Here is a 25,247-nt window from a genome sequence, read left to right on the forward strand (position 1 = left end):
AGCTTGAAGAGGGGGAGACTAATTATCTGTTGGATTTATACTTGGATGACCATTTCTTCCTCTTCTGTTTCTGCCAGATGTACTTTTTTATGATATTTGTTAAGCACTTACTATGTGGCAGGCACAATACTAGGCGCTGCAGTAGATGGCATCTAATCAGGTTAGACACAGGCCCTGTCCCTCATAAGACTCACAGTCTTTAATCCCTGTTTTCCAGATGAGGTAATTGAGGCACAGAGAAGTAAAATGACTTGCCCAAGGTCAGGCAGCAGACAAGTGGAGGAACTGGGATTAGAACCCAAGTCCTTCTGACTCCCAGGAGTGGGCTCTCCTCACTAGGCCAAGCTGTTTACTTGGGCCCACTAGTGGGTTGTGGTCATGGGTTCGAATCCCGGCTCTGCCACTTGTCAGCTGTGTGACTTCGGGCAAGTCACTTCACTTCTCTGGGCCTCAGTGACCTCATCTGTAAAATGGGGATTAAGACTGTGAGCCTCATGTGGGACAACCCGATTACCCTGTTTCTACCCCAGCGCTTAGAACAGTGCTCGGCACGTAGTAAGCGCTTAACAAATACCAACATTATTATATCTGGAGAGACCCTCATTGTAGAAACAATATATCCTAATTCTTCTTTCGTATTACATACAGATTGTCCGGTGAAAATATATGGTATGACATAGGAGAAACAGTGTGACCTAGGAGAGGCAGCGTGGCCCAGTGGAAAGAGAACGGGCCTGGGAGTCAGAAGGCAAGTCACTTCATTTCTCTGGGCCTCAGTTACCTCATCTGGAAAATGGGGATTAAGACTGTGGGACATGGATCGTGTCCAAGCCGATTAGCTTGTATCTACCCCGGTGTTCAGGACAGTGCCTGGCACGTAATACGCACTTGAGAAATAGCATTAAAAAATAGCAATAAAGGTCAGCAATAAATTGTTTTTCTGGATTTTGTTCTCCATCATAACCTGCTCCTCTGTGAGACCGAGGACTGGATCCCTGTGTTTTCTAAAGGTCACGCTCATTAAAGAATCCTGGGAGAAGGTTTAGCGGCAAAGGAGTGGACGGACTTTTAAATTTGGGGAGGTTCCGAGTGGGTGAGCCCGTTTCTTGACATTTGCTGTTTGTTCCTAATTCCCCAGGCAGGAAACCTACAGCAGAAAACAGCAAGTTTTCCACTCGGGGCCCCACTGGGGGCGAGATCACATTTCCTTCTTCGGGACGATCCTTTTTCCTTTGAAACGTGTTTTCGTTCCGGCAGCAAAGCCGCAGCAGGAACTGACGGGCGGCATCAGAACCGAGGCAGAGCTGGGAGGTGGCAGCTGGGGGAAGGAGGGAGGTTCTTCCAGCCCGAGGCTTTCGAACAGCCTGTCAGATGGGTGAGATTGCCAGCAGCCGCAAGGAGTATTAGCAAAACTGACAGATGTAATTCCCCAGCACCCAATTTGTGAATGAGAGGGAGAAAAAGGAGGAATTTGTAATGAAGAGGGTTTCCCCGGGAGGGGAGGGGATGGTCTCTGTGTCCCAGTGTGGGCGTCTTTTATTTTTCTAGCATTTCCCCTCCCCTCTTCCCCCATCCCTTCTGCTGGTGCGCGGCCCAGTAACACAGTTAGAGCGCTTCAGAAAGAAACAAGGGGGGGAAAAAATGAACGGACCAGGATTTTCTTCTTCCGCACTGCGGCTGGAGAGCAGACAGACTGAAAGGTGGGGAGGGTCTCTGGGACAAAAGGGCCGTGCATTTCTTTCTTTCTGTTTAATGAGAAACTGAAAGGAATTAGGCCCAAGCTAATGTTAGCAAGGATCTCGCTTTGCAGATGAGGTTAATATTTACTTAGGTTGCGGGCCCGAATTGCGACAGGGACTGTGTCCAACCCATCAATCAATCCATTAATCATGTTTATTGAGCACTTACCGTGTGGAAAATACTGTACTAAGCGCTTGGGAGAGCACGCTATAACACATTCGGCAGACACGTTTCTTGCCCACAATGAGCTGACCGCATAGAGGGGGGGACTGACATTAGTATAAATAAATTACAGACATGTACATCGGTGCCGTGTGGCCGAGGGAGGGAGAAAGTCCAAGGGGAAGGATGACACAAAAAGGAGCGAGAGGAGAGGACACGAGGGCTTAGCTAGGGGAGGCCTCGGAGATGTAACTTCAATAAGGCTTTGAAGGTGGGGAGAGTGACAGTCTGTCGGATATGACGGGGGAGGGGTTCGAGGACAGAGGCAGGATGTGGGCAAGAAGTCAGAGGCAGGTAGATGAGACCGAGGTACAGTGAGTAGATTGACAATCCGACTGTCTTGTATCTATCCCGGTACTTAGTACAGTGCTCGGCAAATTGTTAATTCTTAATGAATACCGCAACTATTATTTTTATTTGGAAGTCCAAGCCACTAGCCCTGCTTCTAAGCTCCTCTCATCCCTCCAGGAACCCTATCAAATCATCATCGATCCATCAATCAGTGGTATTCATTGAGGATTTACTGTATGCAGAACAGAGATCTAAGAGCTTGGGAGAGTATAATACAGTAGAGTCGATAGACATGATCTCTGCTCACAGAGAGCTTCCAGAGTAGAGGGGGAAACAGATATTAAAATCAATTACAGAGAGGGAGGGAAGCACCAGAGTTTAAGGATATGTACATAAGTGCTGTGGGTCTGGGGGTGGGGAGGTGATCAAAGGAAGGGTACAAACTCAAATGCCTAGGCAATGCAGAAGGGACAGCCAATAGGGGAAACAGTCAATGAATCAATCAATCGTATTTAGTGAGCTTTACTGTGTGCAGGGTGCTGTACTAAGTTCAATCGTACTAAGCGCTTGGGGGAATACAATACAACAATAAACAGACACATTCCTTTTCATTCATTCATTCATTCATTCAATAGTATTTATTGAGTGCTTACTATGTGCAGAGCACTGTACTAAGCGATTGGAATGTACAAATCGGTAACAGAGACAGTCCCTGCCCTTTGACGGGCTCACGGTCTAATCGGGGGAGACGGACAGACGAGAACAATAGCAATAAGTAGAATCAAGAGGGAGAATAAATTCCCAGTTGGAAAAGCTTCTTGGAGGAGATAGTGTCTCAACCTACTCCTCCTAAATATCCCATCTCTATCAATGATACTACCAGCTCCATAACGTTTATGTTCATATCCCCAACCTCTATTATTTCCCCTTGCTGTAATTTATTTTAGTATCTGTCTACCCCTGTACACTGTCAGCTCCTTGTGGGCAGGGATTGGATCTATCAACCCTATAGAATAGTACTTTCAGAAGCGCGTAGTACAGGAATCTACACGGTAAGTGCTCAATAAATACCACTGATTGATTGGATGACTGCTCCAGAAGCCTGCCACTTTGATGTCATCTTCAAAGAAGATGGAAAAGCAGCGTGGTCTAATGGATAGACCACCGGCCTGGGAGTCAGAAGGACCTGGGTTCTAATTCTGGCTGCACCACTTGTCTGTTGTGTGACCTTAGGCAAGTTACTTCACTTGGACTCATTTACCTCATCTTTAAAATAGGGATTAAGATTATGAGCCCCAATTGGAACAGGGACTGTGTCCAACCTGATTAGCGCTTAGTACAGTGCCTGGTACACAGTAAGTGCTTAATGATAATAAAAATGCTTCATAATAATAATAATGGTATTTGTTAAATATTCCGTGCCAAGCACCGTTCTAAGCACTGGGGTATCAAATGCCATTAAAAAAACCTCCTTACTGTCTTTTAGTTCTACATTCAAACTACAGATACATCAATCAATCAATCAATCAATCAATCGAGGGTATTTATTGAGCACTTACTGAGTGCAGAGCACTGTATTGAGATTGTGAGCCCCAAGAGGGACAGGGACTGTATCCAACCTGACTTGCTTGTATCCAACCCAGCTCTTAGTACAGTGCCTGGCACCTAGTAAGCGCTTAACAAATACCATTATCACTGTAATTACTAGGGCCTGGGAGGTTCCAATATATCAGAGTTGGTACCTATGTTTCCCGCCCACATTATAAATACAATAATTATTAATGTTACTATTAGCGGCAATACTCTTATTATTATAATTCCGCAAGGAAAGGAAGAACCACTTTTGGCCAGAATGACCGGAGAATTTAGGAACCCAGGACAGTCTCGCTGACCACCTCAGGTAAGCAAGGAAGGTGGGGAGAGAGGCGGCTGAACAGCACTTACCTGTCAAGACCACTCTGGTCTCTTCTTGGTATGGCCTCCTCGTTCTCTGTCAAATGGGGAGTCGATATCCGTTCCCTCCCTTGGTTAAACTGTGAGCTCCACGCGGGACAGAATCTCTAGACTGTCAGCTCACTGTGGGCGGGAAATGTGTCCATTATATTGCTATATTATAATAATAATGATGGGATTTGTTAAGCGCTTACTATGTGTCGAGCACCCTTCTAAGCGCTGGGGTAGATACAAGCTGATCAGGGTGGAAACAGTACCCGTCCCTCATAATAATAACGTTGGTATTTGTTAAGCGCTTACTATGTGCCGAGCACTGTTCTAAGCGCTGGGGTAGACACGGGAATCAGGTCGTCCCACGTGGGGCTCACAGTCTTAATCCCCATTTTCCAGATGAGGCAACTGAGGCACCGAGAAGTTAAGTGACTTGCCCAAAGTCACACAGCTGACGAGTGGCCGAGCCGGGATTCGAACCCATGACCTCTGACTCCAAAACCTGCGCTCTTTCCACTGAGCCACCCTGCTTCTCATGGTGCTCGCAGACTTAATCCCCAATTTACAGATGAGGTAAGTGAGGCCCAGAGAAGTTAAGGGACTGCCCAAGGTCACTCAGCAGAGAAGTGGCAGAACTGGGATTAGAACTCAGGTCCTTCTGACTCCCGGCCGGTGCTCTATCCACTAGGCCATGCTGCTTCTGAACTTGTACTTCTTGTACTCTCCCTAGCACTTAGCAGAGTGCTCTGCAATAAATACGACTGAGTGACTGTACCCGACCTGCTCATGTTGTATCAACTCCAGCTCGTAATACACTGCTTGACACGTGGTGAGTGCTTTATAAACATTATTATTATTTTCGTTATCATCGTCGTCGCTATAAACATTCTTCCAGTTCTTTCTCTGCAACATTTTCCAGACCCGTGCCCCCTCTCCACACAAACAGTTACCAATCCATTCGAACTCCTGTCAGAACATGGTTAGGACACTCGATCAGCCTCCTCCTCCTCCTCCTTGCTCTTCTGGTCTCCATCCTTATGACACATTGCTGCATGAGTCACCTTCTTGAAGAGTCATTTGTAACACATCACTTCTCTCTTCAAAAATCTCCAGTGGCTACTCGTCTCCTTCTCCGTCAGGTAAAAACCTTCCAAAATGGGTTCTGCACCATATCAGTTCTTCCCAACTTACTCATCTCTACCCACTATTTTCTAGCTGGCCGTCTTTACTCCTCCCCAGTTCACTTTCTAACCATACCCCATTCAACTTTCTTCCCTCCGACTCCTCGCTCACATTGTTCCCCTTGACTTGGAACTCTTCTCTCCCACAGTCCACCAGATCACAGATCGCTCCCTCTTCAAAGCCCTCCTAAAATCCCCCCTCTTTTAGGAAGTCTTCCCCGAATGTCACAACACCCCAGCCCCGTCACCCCACAGCCCTCCCTTAGATCTTACGTACTTCTTTCCTTTCGGGATTTATGTAGGCATAAAGCAGCACGGCCTGACAGAAAGACCACGGGCCTGGGAGTCAGAGGACCTGGGTTCTGATCCCAGCTCTGCCATTTGTCTGCTGAGGCAAGTCACTTCACTTCTCCCTCATCTGCAAAATGGGGTTTCAATATTTGTTCTCCCTCCTACTAAAGACCATGAACCCCATGTGGGACCTTGTATCTACCCCAGTGCTTAGTATAGTGCTTGGTCCATAGTGAGAGTTTGAAGCAGCGTGGCTCAGTGGAAAGGGCACGGGCTTGGGAGTCAGAGGTCATGGGTTTGAATTCCGGCTCTGCCACTTGTCAGCTGTGGGACTGTGGGCAAGTCACTTCACTTCTCTGGGCCTCAGTTCCCTCATCTGTAAAAGGGGGATGAAAGACTATGAGCCTCACGTGGGACAACCTGATTACCCTGTATCTCCCCCAGCGCTTAGAACAGTGCTCTGCACATAGTAAGCCCTTAACGGATACCAACATTATTATTATTACATTTTGGTATTTTTATTTGTACATTCAATTATTTATTCAGCTCTTTTGACCTGAAATATTTGAACTACCACCCGTTACGTTGCCAGTCTTCCTCCTGCTCCCAGTTATTTGTAAATACCTTTTGTCCATTTCCTCCATTAGTTTGTGAGCTTTATGAAGGCAAGAGAACCTGTGTCTTTCTTCTGTTGCATTATCCCTAGCATTTTGTTCAGTGCTGGACACTCAGTAGGTGCTTAATAAACCCTGGGGATTGATTGATTGATTGATTGATTCAGTGGGCCATCCCCCTTTATTTTTCCTCCCTTCCTCTTCCTCCAGCTATCAACATGGTGGGGTTCTGGGGAGGTTCCCCTTAGAGGAAGATCATCCCTGAAGACATCCATCCTACCGCGTGCCGTCTTCGTCTCTGGAGATTGGAGACGGGACCCAGCTCTTTCGCGGCCCCTTCCATTCGGCCCCTTTTGGTGCCCAGAGGAGATTACCTTAAATAGAGCCACCTTCTAATCAGGTGATTGAGAATGAATTTGCCAATCAGTCTCTTCCCACCACTGCTTTAACCATGTTTATGAAATGCTCGCTAAAGCATTTAAACATTTAAAATTTTAAAGTTATTACGGGGCTCCATAAGTGGGAAAGAGTGGATAGCGGGGGGGGGGGGTCTCTGCTAGCTTCCAGGGTCAGCGAGATGTGGTGCACGAAGGACAGTGGGGTGGAGGGAGGAGGAGGAGCCAGTCCTGGAGCTCTAAATATATATTTACTTATGCTATTTGTTAAGTGCTTACTATGTGTTAGACACTATACTAAGCGATGGGGTGAGTACAAGTTAATCAGGTTGGCCGCGGTCCGTGTCCCACGTTAGGCTCACGGCCTTAAACGCCATTTTACAGATGAGGTAACTGAGGCCCAGAGAAGTGAAGTGACTTGCCCAAGGTCACTCAGCGGGCGAGTGGCAGAAACGGGGTTCGAACCCAGGTCCTTCTGACTCCCAGGCCCATGATCTATCCACTAGGCCGTGCTGCTTCTCAGAGCACTGTGAGCCGCACCGGGGACAGGGACTGTGCCCAACCTGACTTGCTTGTGTCCATCCCAGCCCTGGATACAATCTATCCTCTAGGTCGTGCTGCTTCTCAGTAGTTCCCTGCACTTCTCTTTGTGTATCTGGTCATACCCCTAAAAATTAAGCCCTTTTCTACAGTTCTCAGTGAGGCACAAAATTCCCTTGGTGGAAGTTCCAATTTAGATACTAACTTCCGATGTTGCTCTCTTTCCCCTTTGATTAACCTGGACCTCTCTCTAGGGAACCGGTGACTTTTCAACTGAGTCATTATAGCCTCTCTGGGTGAGGTTCTCTGGAGTGGCCGCGGGAGATGATTTCCCAGAAGGGAATATGATCTAATGGAGGAGAGGGGGCATTACATAGGAGGGAATTCCCTGGAAGGTGGGGAAATGAGACAGACAAGAGAAGCAGCATGGCCTAGTGGAAAGCACACGGGCCTGGGAGTAGGAGGATGTGGGTTCTAATCCCGGCTCTGCCACGTGTCTGCTGTGGGACCTTGGGCAAGTCACTTTACTTCTCTGCGCCTCAGTTCCCTCAGCTGTAAAATGGGGATTAAGACAGTGAGCCCAGTGTGGGAGGGGGACCGTGTCCGACCTCATTACCTCGGATCTATCCTAGCACTTAGAAAAGCGCTAGGCACATAGTAAGTGCTGAACAAATATTATTATTAGATCTGCCACGGTATATATGCAGGAGCACCGAGGCTCGGTAGAAAGAGCCCGGGCTTGGGAGTCAGAGGTGATGGGTTCGAATCCCGGCTCTGCCACTTGTCAGCTGTGTGACTTTGAGCAAGTCACTTAACTTCTCTATGCCTCAGTTACCTCATCTGTAAAATGGGGATTAAGACTATGAGCCCTCTGTGGGACAACCTGATAATCTTGCATCTCCCCCGGCACTTAGAACGGTGCTTGGCACAAAGTAAGCTCTTAACAAATACCATCATTATTATTCTAACAGGGACTGATGACTGATTCTAAATGATAATTGATGACCCCCTCTAGACTGTAACCTCCTGTGAGCAGGGAATGTGTCAACCAACTGTGTTGCATTGTACTCTCCCCAGTGATTAGTACTATGCTTTGCTCGCAGCAAGCGCTTAATAAATACCCTTGATCGATCAATTGACTGACAGGGAATGTGTTTACCAACTCTGTTGCATTGTACTCTTCCAAGGGCTTAGTACAGGGCTCTGCACACAATAAGCACTCAATAAATTCCATTGACTGATCCGACTCAGCCACAGCCAGACTGAGGGGAAAACTAATCTCCTCCACTAATCTCCTCCCCTTCCCTCTCTTTCTATCCTTTCCCACTCCTCCCTCTTTTCTTCTCTCTCTTCCCATCTCTTTTTCCCTTCCTCTCTAACTCATCCCCTCTTCTCCTCTCCCCGGGAGCAACTCAGGCAGTGCAAACTCAAGTTCCCTGAGCTTGTCTAGTGTGGGAGTCCTGAGTGTGAATTCCAAGCCAGCTTGTACACTCACAGAGAGGGTCTTGAGGAGGAGGGCTTTTACATCTGGGTCTAATCAAGGCAGGGCCCCATCCCGTTCCCTACACAAACACTTTACCGTAACTATTTCCGCTGGAACACTCCTAGCTCAAATTTCCTTCTGTGTTTAGGTTTTTTTTTTTTTTAAAAGGCATATGGATTTCCAGCTCCAATTTCAAACTCAAAGTCGCCTTTGCTTTCAATTTCCTTTTTCCATTGCACATTTTTTCCTAGGTATATTAAAAGGCTCTATTACCTCTGCTTCAATTTCCATGTTTATAGAGGTAAGGGAGTGAGGGGCAGTTAATTCAATGATCGGACTTAGTTACAGCTGACTGCTTCCCTGACAAGTTACCTTGATAACCGTAGGACCCAGTGTAACAAAGCTTTGAGCTCTAGACTGTAAGCTCACACTGGGCAGGAAACATGCCCACCGACTCTGTTTTTTAGTACTCTCCCAAGAGCTTTAGTACAGTCTTCTGTACGCAGTAAGCGCTCGGTCAACCTGAATCTGAGGTTGACCTATCCCTTGCGTTCCACAGGATCTCATAGGATGGTCGTTTGAAATTTACTTTCTTATCCCAACCCCAGAGCGAGTGTGTCCGAGGGGAAAGTATATGAGATTGGGACTCCAGAGACCTGCGTTTTAGTCCCAGCTTTACCATCTTTTTATGGGATTTAAGTGCTTACTCTGCGGAGGTCACTGTACTGAGCTCTGGGGTAGATAAACTAATCAGGTTGGACAGAGTCCATATCCAAGGTGGGACTCACAGTCTTAATCTCCATTTTACAGTGAGGCAGCTGAGGCCCGGAGAAGTTTAGTGACTTGACTAAGGTCATAAACAGACAAGTAGCAAGAACAGGGATTAAAATCTAGATCCTCTGATCCCCAGACCAGTCCTCTTTTCACTAGGTCACGCTGCTTCCCATTGTCAGTTAATCACATTTACTGAGGGCTTAGTGTGTGCAAAGCATTGTACTAAGAGCTTGGGAGAACCCAGTACAACAATAAACAGACACATTCCCTTTTGGCCACCTCTTTTAACCTCTCTGGGCCTCAGTTTCCCCATCTGTGAAATGGGGATTCCTTCTCCGCCTCCCTCTTAGATGGTCTGCCCCAGGTGGAATAAGGGGCTGTGTCTGATCCCATTATCCTGTATTTACCCAAATACCTGCACCTCGTAAACACTTAGCAAATTCCATACCATAATTAACTGTCTAGAACAGACTACCTTCTGGGATAAACATGTGTCTTAACAGCCAAGAGAAACAGAGTTCAGGGGCCACGAGAGGCAAGACAGGGAGAAATGGCATCCTATAAGTGTCCGGCTCCATGTGGGAGCTGCTGGTGGGAGAGAAGTTAGGCTTTTCTGATATTGGAATTAAATCATAAAGGGATTTTAGAGGATGAAGGAGACAAATTCCCTCTTGGGTCCCGAGAGAAGTCCTTTATTTTTTTTTTAAGGTTTTGTGAGGAGTTTACTATGTGCCAGAAACTGCACTAAGCACTGAGGTAGATAAAAGCTAATCAGGTTGGACACAGTCCATGTCCCACGTGGGGTTCGCAGTCTTAATCCCCATTTTACAGATAGGGTAACTGAGACATGAGAAGTTAGTGACTTGCCTAGGGTCACACAGCAGATACTCGGTGGAGCTCAAATTAGAACTCAGCTCCTTCTGACTCCCAGGCCCAGTCTCTATCCACAAGGCCGTGTTGCTTCTCCGCTTCATTCCAAGTTCATTAGCTCTGCTAAGGGAAACAGGAGGAAAGATATTAGGAGTGAATGGGAGGAGGAAGTGAGTGAATAGTAGAAAGTGTCTCTGGAGGGCAAGAGTGAACACCTTTCAGTCCATGTCCCTGGTGGGGCTCAAAATCTTGATCCCCCTTTTACAGATGAGGTAATTGAGGCACAGAGAAGATGTGACTTGCCCAAGGTCACACAGCAGACATGTTATATTAATGATATTTATTGAGCTCTTACTATACTCAGACCACCGTACTAAGCACCCAGGGCTTAGAACAGTACTTGGGGCACATAGTAAGCGCTTAACAAATACCACTATTATTTTATTGTTACTTGGGGGAGTACTACAGAGCAGAATTACCAGACACGTTCCTGGCCTGTAAGGAGCTTACAGTCTACCCGGAAGATGATTTACTTAGTGCCTGCTGGGATCTTTGTTGCCCAAATTAGCCAGCTATTTTTCAGGATTCGTGCTTTCCCTCTTTTGCTCTAGAACCCAGGGCTCCAAATTCCCAGAGCAGTCCTCTTTCCACTGGGCCCAGGGAGGAGCTGGATTCTTTTCATAAAGGTTAACTACAGGGAAAAACTGTGATCCCCACGAAGGGCATGGACTGTGTCTAACCTGATTACTTTATATCTACCCCAGTGCATAGAAAAGTGTCTGGCACCTAATAATAATAATGTTGGTATTTGTGAAGCGCTTACTATGTGCAGAGCACTGTTCTAAGCGCTGGGGGAGATACAGGGTCATCAAGTTGTCCCACGTGAGGCTCACGGTCTTCATCCCCACTTTACAGATGAGGTCACCGAGGCACCGAGAAGTGAAGTGACTTGCCCACGGTCACACAGCTGAGCCGGGATTCAAACCCATGGCCTCTGACTCCTAAGCCCGGGCTCTTTCCACTTAGCCACGCTGCTTCTCTAGTAAGTGCTTAACAAATACCATAAAAAACAAAAAAGCTAGAGTTTAAAGGGAATTATTAATATGTCCCGTGGCCGATCCTTAGCCGTTAGGGTGGAGGCCCGGGAGGGCTACCATTTTAATCATTCTTCCAAGCAATCTGCTGCTACCGTTGGAGACGGAACGCTCGGCTGAAGGGCTATTGATCTGAATTGTTAGGGTAGGAATTAATAGGGGGAATCTTCCCGGAGGAGTTGGGTTTTCCGGGGAGCTTGGAGGATGAGCAAATGTATGATCTGGTGGGTTTGTAGGGAGAGTTCCAGGTAGGGGGAACAAGTTTCTCCCTCTGGATTGTAAGCTCCTTTTGAGCAGGGAATGCATCTACCATCTCGGTGGTATTGTCCTCTCCCCAGTGCTTAGTACACTGCTCTGCCCACAGTAAGTGCTCAATAAATACCACTAGTTGATTCTTTTAACCTTGCAATCATGGATGTCCTTCAAGGTCCATCTGTGTCCTCTATTCTTCTCTCTTCCCGATGACCTGCGTGGCCTCAACTTCCAGCTCCAGGGGGATGACTCCCAAATCCTGACCTTCACCCCTTTACCTAATTGTTCTTACTCTGCTCCGCCCCAGTTCATATTAAGGAGAAACATGTAGGCCACCTCAAAGAGGCTTAGAAAGTCTCAAGGAGAGTGTCTGTGGATCCCCATCAGGAGGATGTACAAGTGAGATGACGGGAGGAAGGTCGTTAACACTTGGTAGGTAGGAGGTCTGACCGGTTTCACCCAGATGAATAGTTTCCTTTCGGCGAAATGAAAAATCTGCTGGAGTGAGTTTATCTGTAGAACGCCACAGTATTGACTCTGCTTCCTGGTTTGACAGATTTCTTTTTGCCGTTCAGTCAAACACAGCTTGTATTTTTCATAGCCAGAGTGGAACAGATTGTGATGTGGTTTTTTTTTTCTTTGTTTACAGAAACACATCACGTGTGACGCTTCCAGCCCAGCTCACTGGGTCGGTGGGGGCGGGGGGCGGAGGGTGTTGGGGGGGACGACGGGGGAGGGGAGAAAAGAGAGGCTTGTTAAGAAAAACAGCGACTTCAGGCTTGGAAACACTGAATGACACTCCCTTATCCAGTTACAGATTTGCAATGTTTTCTTGGTGTGCTCTGGAGGAAGTGGTCCAGGGAAGGACAGGGCCGCCAGAGAGATGGTGAGGCCGATTACTTATCAGAGTGAAAAGATTTGTACTCTTTGGGCTGGAGCAGGGAGGGTGAGCTGGGGGCATGATTGAAGTTTACAGAAATCTTGAAGGTTTGAACAGGGCGAATATGGATTCTGCTGTTCACGGAATCCCACAACACCAGGAGAGAGGCAGCCATTGAAGCTTGAAGGTGATAGGTTCACAGCAGACAAAGGGAAACACTTCTTCACCCAGTGGGTGGTAAACATATGGAATTTATTACCACAGGAAGCTGTGCAGACTGAAAACATCAGTAAGTTCAAGGGGGATTTGGATAAATTCCTGGATGAGGGATGCCTGGTGAGGTATTAGAGGAAAAATTAGGAATGTTATATGGCCCAATCCTATCCATTAGTACGGCTGTCAAAGAAGGCAAATATTACCCTGTTCCGCTTAGGATGATGTTGCCGGTGTTGGGGAGAAAATCTGGATCTCGATGGACTATTGAGATTGATCGAATATTACTAACATTTATGTCCTTATAATAAATTTATCACACTCCCCTGACCCTTCCTCGGAGAAGCGGTGTGACCTAGTGGAAAGAGCATGGGCCTGGGAGTCAGAAGACCTGGGTTCTAGTTCCAGCTCTGCAGCTTATCTGCTGTGTGATCTTGGGCGATTCACTTCACTTTTCTGGGCCTCAGTTCCCTCATCTGTAAAAAGGGGATTAAGGCTGTGAGGCCTATATGAGACAGGAACTGTGTCCAACCCACTTATATCTACTCTCGCGTTTAGTACAGTGCCTGGCACACAGTAAGCACTTAACAAATAGCACAATTATTATTATTATTATTGTTTCTATCAATATCATTATAGGGCCCAGCCTCAGCTCCAGCCCCGGCCTCATTGACGATAATAATAATAATAACTGTGCTCTTGTTCAGCGCATATTGTATGCCCAGCACTGGGGTAGATACAAGCTCATCAGGTCAGAAACACATCCTGTTCCATGGGGGACTCACAGTCTAAGAAGAAGAGAGAACAGGCATTTAAATGGCATTTTGCTGTTGAAGAAAGCGAAGCACAGAGAAGCTAAGTGGTGAGAAGCAGTGTGGCCTAGTGGAAAGAGCACGGGTCTGGGAGTCTTAGGACCTGGGTTCTAGCCCCACTTTGGCCACTCGTCCGCTGGCAGACGGGCAACTCTCTTAACTTCTCTGAGCCCAAATTTCCTCATCTGTAAAATGGGGACTAAGACTGTGAGCCCTGTACGGAACAAGGACTGTGTTCAACCTGATTATTTTGTATTCTACCCCAGCAATGAATACAGTACCTGGGACACATTAAGTATCTAACAAATACCACAAAAAAGTGACTTGCTTAAGGTCACACAGCAGGCAAGTGGCAGAGTGGAATTAGAACCTGGATCCTCTGACTTAAAGGCCTATGTTCTTTCCATTATCTTTGTTGCTTCTCCATTCCTCTGTAAGTCACTTATCTTATTACTCTTTCACGAGTGATGGTTGGAACGTGGTTTCTTTCAGGAGCTTCACATCCAAAATATAGAGCAGAATAATAATTATTATTAATACTAATAATTATTATTATTGTCATAGCAGAAAACGTTCTGCTCCTAGAGCATCCAGTGGATCTTAATCTCTTTTCAGCTGACATCAGCAAACCCCAGGCAAATTCTGCTTACCCCTCTTCCTTTTCCTTGCTCCCCCAGATAACACGAGATCATAAGAATTTAAACAAAGAATTTAAATTATTCTCCTCCTCATCATCTTCAGAATAATTTCATCCAAAATAGAACTGGGGAGACAAAGAAGGGGCAAAGCTGACTAAAGACATCTGGAGCTGTTCGGATGGCCTGGCCTGTTCCAGGCCAAATTTCCCCTTGGATTTTTGGGTCACTTCCTCCAGGAAGCTTTCTCTGGTTAAAAATCTCATTTTAGTTCATGCAGTGAACTGGGCCCGGCCCTGGGGAATATTCAGAGAAGTTACAAATTGAAGGCAGTTCCTACCCATGCCCATTAGAGTGTAAGCTGCTTCTTTTTTTTCTAAGTGGAGTAGTGCCAGTCAATCTTGACCTTCTGACTCCCAGTCCCTTGCTCTATCCACTAAGCCATGCTGCTTCACTTAGTAATCATATAATAATAATATTTATGTTATTCATTTATTACTCTGAGCCAGGCACTGTACTAAGCGCTGGGGTAGATACAAATTAATCAGGTTGGACAGAGTCCCTGTCCCACATGGGGCTCACAGTCTTAATCCCCATTTTACAGATGAGGTGACTGAGGCACCTAGAGCCGTGAAGTGACTTACCCAAGGCCGCACAGCGGACGAGTGGTGGAGCAGGGATTAGAACTCATGATCTTCTGACTCCCAGACCCGGGCTCCATCCACTAGGCCATGCTGCACTTAACAAATACTATCGACTGGTACTATTTCAGTTGCTTACAATCTAGGGGTGGGAGGACCGACCCAGAAACGACGAGCGTTTTGACATCGGTGGAAAAATATCAGCATTTGAAGAAGAGTTTCTTGATAAAATTGCTCAGCCTGACATCACAGTGCCTCACTACCTTCTTTTCATTCATTCATTCATTCAATAGTATTTATTGAGCGCTTACTATGTGCAGAGCACTGTACTAAGCGCTTGGGATGAACAAGTCGGCAACAGATAGAGACGGTCCCTGCCGTTTGACGGGCTTACAGTCTAATCGGGGGAGACGGACGGACGAGAACAATGGCACTAAACAGCGTCAAGGGGAAGAACATCTCGTAAAAACCGATGGCAACTAAATAGAATCAAGGCGATGTACAATTCATTAACAAAATAAATAGGGTAACGAAAATATATACAGTTGAGCGGACGAGTACAGTGCTGTGGGGATGGGAAGGGAGAGGTGGAGGAGCAGAGGGAAAAGGGGAAAATGAGGCTTTAGCTGCGGAGAGGTAAAGGGGGGATGGCAGAGGGAGTAGAGGGGGAAGAGGAGCTCAGTCTGGGAACGCCTCTTGGAGGAGGTGATTTTTAAGTAGGGTTTTGAAGAGGGAAAGAGAATCAGTTTGGCGGAGGTGAGGAGGGAGGGCGTTCCGGGACCGCGGGAGGACGTGACCCGGGGGTCGACGGCGGGATAGGCGAGACCGAGGGACGGCGAGGAGGTGGGCGGCGGAGGAGCGGAGCGTGCGGGGTGGGCGGTAGAAAGAGAGAAGGGAGGAGAGGTAGGAAGGGGCGAGGTGATGGAGAGCCTCGAAGCCTAGAGTGAGGAGTTTTTGTTTGGAGCGGAGGTCGATAGGCAACCACTGGAGTTGTTTAAGAAGGGGAGTGACACGCCCAGATCGTTTCTGCGGGAAGATGAGCCGGGCAGCGGAGTGAAGAATAGACCGGAGCGGGGCGAGAGAGGAGGAAGGGAGGTCAGAGAGAAGGCCGACACGGTAGTCTAGCCGGGATATAACGAGAGCCCGTAATAGTAAGGTAGCCGTTTGGGTGGAGAGGAAAGGGCGGATCTTGGCGATATCGTAGAGGTGAAACCGGCAGGTCTTGGTAACGGATAGGATGCGTGGGGTGAACGAGAGGGACGAGTCAAGGATGACACCGAGATTGCGGGCCCGAGGGACGGGAAGGATGGTCGTGCCATCCACGGTGATAGAGAAGTCTGGGAGAGGACCGGGTTTGGGAGGGAAGATGAGGAGCTCAGTCTTGCTCATGTTGAGTTTTAGGTGGCGGGCCGACATCCAGGTGGAGACGTCCCGGAGGCGGGAGGAGATGCGAGCCTGAAGGGAGGGGGAGAGGACAGGGGCGGAGATGTAGATCCGCGTGTCATCTGCGTAGAGATGGTAGTCAAAGCCGTGAGAGCGGATGAGTTCACCGAGGGAGTGAGTGTAAATGGAGAACAGAAGAGGGCCAAGAACTGACCCTTGAGGGACTCCAACAGTTAAAGGATGGGAGGGGGAGGAGGCTCCAGCGAAGGAGACCGAGAATGACCGGCCAGAGAGGTAAGAGGTACCTTCTTCATCTCCCATCCCAAATAAAGGCATTTCACTGCACCGGTGAGGAGTGGCGTTTGGACACTGTAATGGACGGTAGCACTGGGGAAAGAAGGTAAAAATGTCCAGCCTGGCCTAGGTGGCAGATGATCTAGGCCACTCAATAGTCTGTGGCCACCAGTGTGGCTATGAGATTTTTAGAGAAGCAGGGTGATGATTCCCTATATCTTTGAGCATGCCTGACTCCTCTCTCTAATAACTCAATGGGGACCAATTACTCATTAATCCATTTAATCCTTTCCCAGCCTGCTGATAACCCTAACCTTCCCCCCATCTATCCATCCGTACGGAAATGGATGGGATCCGTGGGAGGAATCCTTCAAGCTGAATTCTCTTTCCTCAGCGAGTGCTTGAAAGGGATGAAGAGGCGGTCCTATTTTTAAGCCAGCTGAAGGTAAAATCAGCATTTAGTACAGTGCCTGGCACGTGTTAACCGCTTCATAAATGCCATAAAAAGAATTCTCCTTCTTAATCTGTCTCTCTTTTGTGGCGGGGCTTTCTCTGATCAGAGACAGTCACGTGGATTAGCAGCAAGCCTTGCAAAAAAATAAATAAAAGGTAAATGGATTTATAACCATGGGAAGGGCCAGAAGAAAGTGGTGAGTCGATATGTGGGCATTAAGCCAGAGGGCAGGTTGAGGTGGCAGAGGGCCTCCTGCTCATTCCCATGTTATTTAGCTCTGAGGTTAATCATTCCAAATCCATCAGTCATATTTACTGAGTGCTTACTGAGCACTGTACTAAGCATCTGCGAGAGTACGATGCAACAGAGTTGGCAGACAGGTTCCCTGTCCACAAGGAGCTTACGGTCTAGAGGAGGAGGCAGACATGAGTCAATCAGTGAATATATCAGTGGTATTTATCGAGTGCTTACTATGTACAGAACACCGTACTACGTTCTTGAGTGAGTACGATCCAACAGAATTAGCAGTCACGTTCCTTGCTCATACAAATAAAGAAATTACAGATATGTACATAAGAGCCGTGCGACTGAGGGAGGGGCGAATGAGGGGTGCAGATCCCAGTGCGAGGGTGACACAGAAGGAAGGGTTAGAAGAGGAAACGAGGGCCTAGTCGGGAAGGCCCTTAGTCGGAGATGGAATTTCGATAAGGCTTCCAAGGTGGGGGCAGTGATCGTCTGTAGGATATGAAGAGTGTAGGATACGAAGAGGGAGGGCGTTCCAGGCCAGAGGGAGGATGTCTGCGGGAGGTCGACTGTGAGATAGAGGAGGTGGAGGTACAGTGAGTGGGTTGGCATCAGAGGAGCAAAGTGTCCCGGCTGGATTGCAGTAGGAAATCAAGGAGGTAAAGTAGGAGGGAACAATGTGACGGAGAGGTGCCCGGTGACCTGGCACCCCTCTGTGACATGAGAGAAGCAGCCCAGCCCAGTGGAAGGAGCCTGGAGTCAGAAGACCTGAATTCTAATCTCTTCTCTGCCAGTAAACTTCCGGGTAACCTTGGGCAAGTCACTCAAATCCCCTGTCACAGTTTCCTCATCTGCAAAATGGGGATTCGATACCTGTTTTCCCTCCTACTTATGCTGCGAGCCCCATGCGGGCCAGCGTCTACGTCCAATCTGATTATCTCGTAACCGCACCAGCATTTAGTACAGTATTTGCCTCATAGTGAGCACTTAATTAATATTGTTATTTTTATTACTCTTATTATTATCCTGGCTCTCTTGACATCAACACAGGATGGAGTCTGCAAAGATGGAGAGTTGACCTCCTCAGTCCTCATCCCCTCCAGGGTAGGCGTTTGGTGGTATGAGGGGAGCGGAGTGAAAGTATGGAAAATAAAAATAATAAAATCAGCATCTGATCTGTGTCCTTCCTTGGGAGACACTGTATGGATAGAGCACGGGCCTGGGAGTCAAAAGGTCGTGGGTTCTAATCCCAGCTCCGCCACTCGTCTGCTGCATGGCCTTGAGTAAGCCCCTTCACTCTCTATGCCTCAGTTACCTCATCTGAAAATGGGGATGAAGACTATGAGCCCTGTGTGGGACAGGGACTGTGTCCAGTTGGATTTGCTTGTATACATCCCAGCGCAAAAGGGCAAAAGGGCATGGGGAGAAGCAAACTGTGAGGCCTGAGACACATCCTGAACCATGCTGGGAGAGGATCTTAGAATCCCAGTGTTGGCAGGGTTTGCATGAGGTCATTTGGCCCAGCCCCCGGCCTGCAGGCCGGGGAACAGCTAAATCGTCTGGTCTCCTTTTAAAGATCTCCAGGGACCAAGATTTCTCCTTCGGACAAAGGTTTAATGCTCCTGACCGTCAGGGCGATTTCCTGATGGCTAACAGAACTCCGTTGGCCTTAATTTAAATCCATTTCCTCTGAACACAGAGTAAAGAAGCTCCAGGAAGCGGACCGCCTCCTTCTCGAGGATGACACAGTGACTCATTCATCCAGCCTCTCTGACCCCTCCAGTGAGATGAGGAGAGAGCGTGCAAACAGACACCCTTAATTATGATGGTTATGAGCACCTAATGCAATCTAATCACAGGCTGCAACCCGCTCACTTCCTCCTCCTCCTCCTTCGCTGCCGTCTTTGTGTTGGGAAAGCACGGAGTAATTTTCCATTAATTTAAACAGACAAAAGGACGTAAACAGATCTCTTCCTCAAACTGGATTCAGACAAGGAGTTGGAGATGGGGGAGGGCCGGGGAGAGGGAAGATGCAGTATTGTTCTGAACTGACCGTGTAAGATGTCACTCCAGTTTTTTTTTTTTGAAACTATTATGGGCTTTCTTTCAAAACTGGAAACGGGGGATGGAAAATGAGTTTCCGTTGCCATAGAAACAGGAGTTGGCTGGCGTCCGTGCAGTGCAGCTGGAGTGGCGTGGAGGGCTTGGGAGCCCGGACGTGAACCAGAGGCTTCTTCTGGTGGGAACCGGAGACCACCGCAGACAGCAGGGAGGAGGAGGAGAGGGAAGCCAGAATCTTAAGAATCAAAACCACAGGCACATCTGGATAATCCACATTGGCGGGTGTGTGCGGGTGTCTTTGTGTGTGTTTTGGGGGGTGAGAGTTTGTGTACGAAAAAATGACCGCATACGAGGAAGAAAAATGAAACATAACCAAGTTCTGGCTAGACATCCGTGGGATGGAGAGGAGGGGTGGGAAGTGAGCAGAGGGGCCTCCATTTTGAATAGCTCCAGCAAAAGGAGAATACTCTATCCCGAGGTAGAGACGGTCTCCAAAATGTAGCCTCCCTACATCCACGGATGGATTTCTCCTATCGAAATAGTGGGAAGACCAGCCAGCTGTCAGAATCTACCCCGACTCGCTGCAGCCCGTCCTCACTTCCCCCAGCCCGGAGATGGTCTCTCAGAGCTTGATGGATGTCAGACTCCTGGAGTCCCTGGGGGTGGGGTCGAACACGGATTGGGAAGGGTTCTTTGTGCCAGACCATGGGGCAGGGTGCTAATAATAATAATAATAATAATGATAGTAATTATGCTACTGTGTGCCAAGCACTAATCTAAATGCTGGGGTAGCTGAAAGTTGATCAGGTTGGACACAGCCTCAGTTCCACTTGGGACTCACAGTCTAAGTACGAGGGAGTAGGATTTAATTCCCATTTTATGGATGAGGTAACTGAGGCACAGAGAAGTTAAGTGATTTGCCCAAGGTCACCAGTGACACGTGTCAGAGCCGTGATTAGAACCCAGGTCCTCTGACTCCCGGGCTCTTTCCCCTAGGCCACTGGGCTAGGCGGGAATTGCCACTCTGCCCCTTCTAGAAATGTTCTCTAGACCACAAGACAAACTCGAGGCACAGATTGGGGAGAGATTGAGTCATTTGGGACTGCTCAGGCTGCCATACTTCTTGCTGGCCACATTTCCCTTTAGATTCCGTCTGGCCTGACTCCTCCAGGAAGCTTTCTCCGATTAACCCCATCTATTCTTCCACGCACCAACACGATCTTTGACCCACTTTCTCCCTCAAATCCAACCTTAGGTTTACTGTATATGCATACTCTCTCATATTGCCTTCCTGATTAGCCTATAGCTCCTTGAGGGCAGGGACCGTGTCCCCAGGCACGATCTGGGTGAGTACAAGAATTGAGATTGGTTTAATCTGACTAAAATGTTTAACTCCGCTCACCTGAGGGCATAGGGAGGGTATGTCTGTCTCTGCGGAACCACCCACCTCTGGCCGAAGGTGTCCCCTTGGCCTCAATCAGGAGAAGCAAGATGGCCTAGTGGAAAGAGGACTTGGGAGTTGGAGGTCTTGGGTTCTAATTCTCGCTCTGCCAAGTGTTCTGCCAATAGCTTGCTGTGTGACCTTGGGCAGGTCACCTAACTTCTCTGTGCCTCAGCTGTAAAATGGGGATCAATCCCTCCTACTTAGCCTGTGAGACCCATGCAGGACGGAGACTGTGTCCAACCTGATTAACTTGTACCTACCCCAGCACTTAGAGCGGTGTTAGAAGCACTTAACAAATGCCATAAAAAAATTAAAAATCAGCAACTGAGGCAGAGGATTCCATTTTTCCTTGTCTCTGCGGCCTCTCAGCAATGCTAATCCAGTTGAGAAAATGGGGGGTGAGAGGGAAAAGGAAGAAATGGAGGGAGAGATTGTGTTCTGCCTCTTTTCTTCCCAAGGAAACCCAGTCCAGAATGTGATTTGGGGACATCTCTGTACAATAATAATAATAATAATGTTGGTATTTGTTAAGCGTTTACCATGTGCAGAGCACTGTTCTAAGCGCTGGGGTAGACACAGGGGAATCAGGTTGTCCCAAGTGGGGCTCACAGTCTTAATCCCCATTTTACAGATGAGGTAACTGAGGCCCAGAGAAGTTAAGTGACTTGCCCACAGTCACACAGCTGACAAGTGGCCGAGCCGGGATTCGAACTCATGACCTCTGACTGCAAAGCCCGTGCTTTTTCCACTGAGCCACGCTGCTTCTCTACACTCCACTACAAAACTCCACTTGCCTGCTGTGTGACCTGGGGCAAGTCATTTCACTTAATCTCTCCCTCAGTCACCTCTAATGTAAAATGGGGGTTAAAACTGTGAGCCCCAAATGGGGCGTGGACTGTGTCCGATCTGATTGGCTTGTAATTACTCCAGCGCTTAGTATAGTGCCTAGCACATAGTGAGCACTTCAATACCTTAAGTAAACTAATCAGGTACCGTGAGAAGGTGACCATGAGAGGAGTAACCAGTTGCTGGGTCTTGGAGGGTTGGTATAGCAGAAGCTCTAAATGGCTGTAAATGGAACCTGCAGTCACAAAACTTTTGCATCTGCTTTGCAATGGGCTGCACCCCTACTCATGTACTCGCTCGCTGCACTCTGTACTTCAGAAGCAGCGTGGCTCAGTGGAAAGAGCCTGGGCTTCGGAGTCAGGGGTCATGGGTTCGACTCCTGGCTCTGCCACTTGGCAGCCGTGTGACTGTGGGCAAGTCACTTAACCTCTCTGTGCCTCAGTGTCCTCGTCTGTAAAACGGGGATTAACTGTGAGCCTCATGTGGGACAACTACCCCAGTGCTTAGAACAGTGCCCTACACATAGTAGTATTTAGTATTTATTGAGCGCTTACTATGTGCAGAGCACTGTACTAAGCGCTTGGAATGAACAAGTCGGCGACAGATAGAGGCAGTCCCTGCCCTTTGATGACGGGCTTACGGTCTCATCGGGGGGAGAAAGACAGACGAGAACGATGGCAATAAATAGAGTCAAGGGGAAGAACATCCCATAAAAACAATGGCAACTAAATAGAATCAAAGCGATGTACATTTCATTAACAAAATAAATAGGGTAATGAAAATATATACAGTTGAGCAGACGAGTACGGTGCTGAGGGGATGGGAAGGGAGAGGGGGAGGAGCAGAGGGAAATGGGGGGAAAAGAGGGTTAAGCCGCGGAGAGGTGAAGGGGGGGTGGTAGAGGGAGTAGAGGGAGAACGGGAGCTCAGTCTGGGAAGGCCCCTTGGAGGAAGTGAGTTTAGTAAGTGCTTAACAAATACCAACATTATTATTATTATTATTCAGAGAGGAAACTACTGGTAGGGATAAAAGGGGATGAGTGAAGCTACTCAGAGCACTAGCACTATTCCTTGTCAACAGGGAATTTGTCCATTCATTGCTATATTGTACTCTCCCAGGCGCTTAGCCTAGTGTTTTGCACACATTAAGTGCTCAGTAAATGATTGAATGAATGAATGAATAATCAATTCCTTCAGTCCTGAAGTCTCAGGACTCAGCCCTGTCTGCTGATTTCAGGGGTAGGACTTTTCGGCCTGGAAAAGAAGGTATTTTTTTTTTATGGTTTTTGTTAAGCGTTTACTATGTGACAGGCACTAGGGTAGATATAAGATAATCAGGTTGGACACAGTCGGTATCCCACATGGGGTTCACCACCTCCATCCCCATTTTACAGAAGAGATAACTGAAGCACAGAGAAGTGAAGCGACTTGCCCGAGGTCATGCAGCAGACAAATGGTGGAAATGTGGTCTCAATTTCTGCATTATGGGGCTCAACAAAGACAGTTTTTACCTTTTAAACAGCCTCTCTGGAGTTTTCCACACACCCCCGGGAGTGGGGGCCAGCTGGGATATTTACAGCCACCTGGCTTACTTCAAGCCTCCTGTGGAAATCACCATGAGAAGTCAGGTCAAGTGACTTTCACTGCCTAGATTAGCAGGCGTAGATGGGTTCTCCGGTTGGGGAGAATTAAGAAAGATTGTGGAGCTCATTATTTGCTGGTTTAAAACTTAAAAATAAAAGCTTCCTGTTAGTTATTTCTACCTGCCAACTCAAGGTCCAGCACCCTCCTCATCACAGTGTAGGGTCAAACAGCCCAAAATAGAGGAATCCATGAAGGGGCTATGTCAGCTATGCTGAAATCATTTGACCCAAGAACCACTCTGAGCATCTGTCTGCCCCTCTAGACTGTATAATATTGGTATTTGTTAAGCACTTACTATGTGCAGAGCACTGTTCTAAGTGCTGGGGAAGATACAGGGTAATCAGGTTGTCCCACGTGAGGCTCACAGTTAATCCCCATTTTACAGATGAGGTAACTGAGGCACAGAGAAGTTAAGTGACTTGCCCACAGTCACACAGCTGACAAGTGGCAGAATCGGGACTCGAACCCATGACCTCTGACTCCCAAACCCGGGCTCTTTCCACTGAGCCACACTGTATGTTCATTGTGGGCAGGAAATGTGTCTTTTTCTTATTATATTGTACTCTCCAAGTGCTTAATAATAATAATGATGGTATTTGTTAAGTGATTACCATGTGTCAAGCACTGTTCTAAGCACTGGGGTAGATAAAAGGATATCAGGTTGTCCCATGTGGGGCTCGCAGTCTTAATCCCCATTTTACAGATGAGGGAACTGAGGCAGAGGGAAGTTAAGTGACATGTCCAAGATCACACTGCAGACAAGTGGAGGAGCCAGGACTAGAACTGATCTAGAACTGCTCTGCACATGGTAGGTGCTCAATAAATACGACTGACTAGACGAATGACTGACTGATTTAAGTATCCACGTTTGGCAGGAATTCTGAAAGCTGCTGGAGAAAATGGGTGGCAGAAACTGAGGTGGCGACTGAAGTGACTATCCTGGAAGCCATCTATCCTAGCTGCTACATGTCCGCCCGTGGTAGCATTGACATTATGATGTTGTCGCTTTGGTCATAAATGGGTTTTACACATAAAAGTCTTGTCTTCCAACTCCGTTGTACTTTCCCAAGCACCTAGTACAGTGCTCTGACAGAGTAAACTCTCAATAAATACGACTGATTGATTGAATATGGGGTGGAGGTAGGGACTGGGTGGATGGGTCAAGGCACCATGGAGAAACATTTCAGGTTCGGATTAATTTAGACTAAACTGGACAAACTTGGAAAACGGTGACCAAATGACACCGCTGTATTTCACTGCGTGCTGGAGAGACACACGTGATGTCACGGACGTCATGGGGATCGGTTTTCTTGAGGGCCACCCTCGTCTACCTGATTCTTTTTGTTTAGACTTGTCTCCTGGGAAGGCAGATGCAGTCAACTCTGGATTATCTGGGATGGGGATTATCTGGGCCTTTCTTCTCCTTTCTCCTTCCTTCTTTCTCCAGAAGTCAGACAGGAAGAGGATGAAGAGGGAAATTTTAAACCAGGCAATCCTTCTTCTTGAGAGCTGCCAGGTGGGAGAGGAGATGGGTGCTGAAATAAGAGTCTCTGTAGTTCAGTGATTCAGGATCTGCTCATCTTCCACTAGTACAGAACTAGAGAGACACCGGTAAACGAGAACTACTAGATGGGGAAGGAGATACTTGTAAGAAGAATGTCAGCCCTGACATGCCCAACATGCCCAGCCTGACAACCAGGGTGGGAAAGAATAATAATAATAATAATGTTGGTATTTGTTAAGTGCTTACTATGTACCGAGCACTGTTCTAAGCGCTGGGGTAGATACAAGGTAATCGGGTTGTCCCATGTGAGGCTCACAGTTAATTCCCATTTTACAGACGAGGTAACTGAGGCACCAGAAGTTAAGTGACTTGCCCACAGTCACACAGCTGACAAGTGGCAGAGCCGGGAGTCGAACCCATGACCTCTGAAGAAAGGGGAGGAAGAAAGAGATGGAAGGAAGGGAAGAAGGGAAAAAGGAAGGAAGGAGGGAAGGAGGGAAGAA

This window comes from Ornithorhynchus anatinus, chromosome 11, assembly GCF_004115215.2.
Source record: "Ornithorhynchus anatinus isolate Pmale09 chromosome 11, mOrnAna1.pri.v4, whole genome shotgun sequence".
NCBI lineage: Eukaryota > Metazoa > Chordata > Mammalia > Monotremata > Ornithorhynchidae > Ornithorhynchus > Ornithorhynchus anatinus.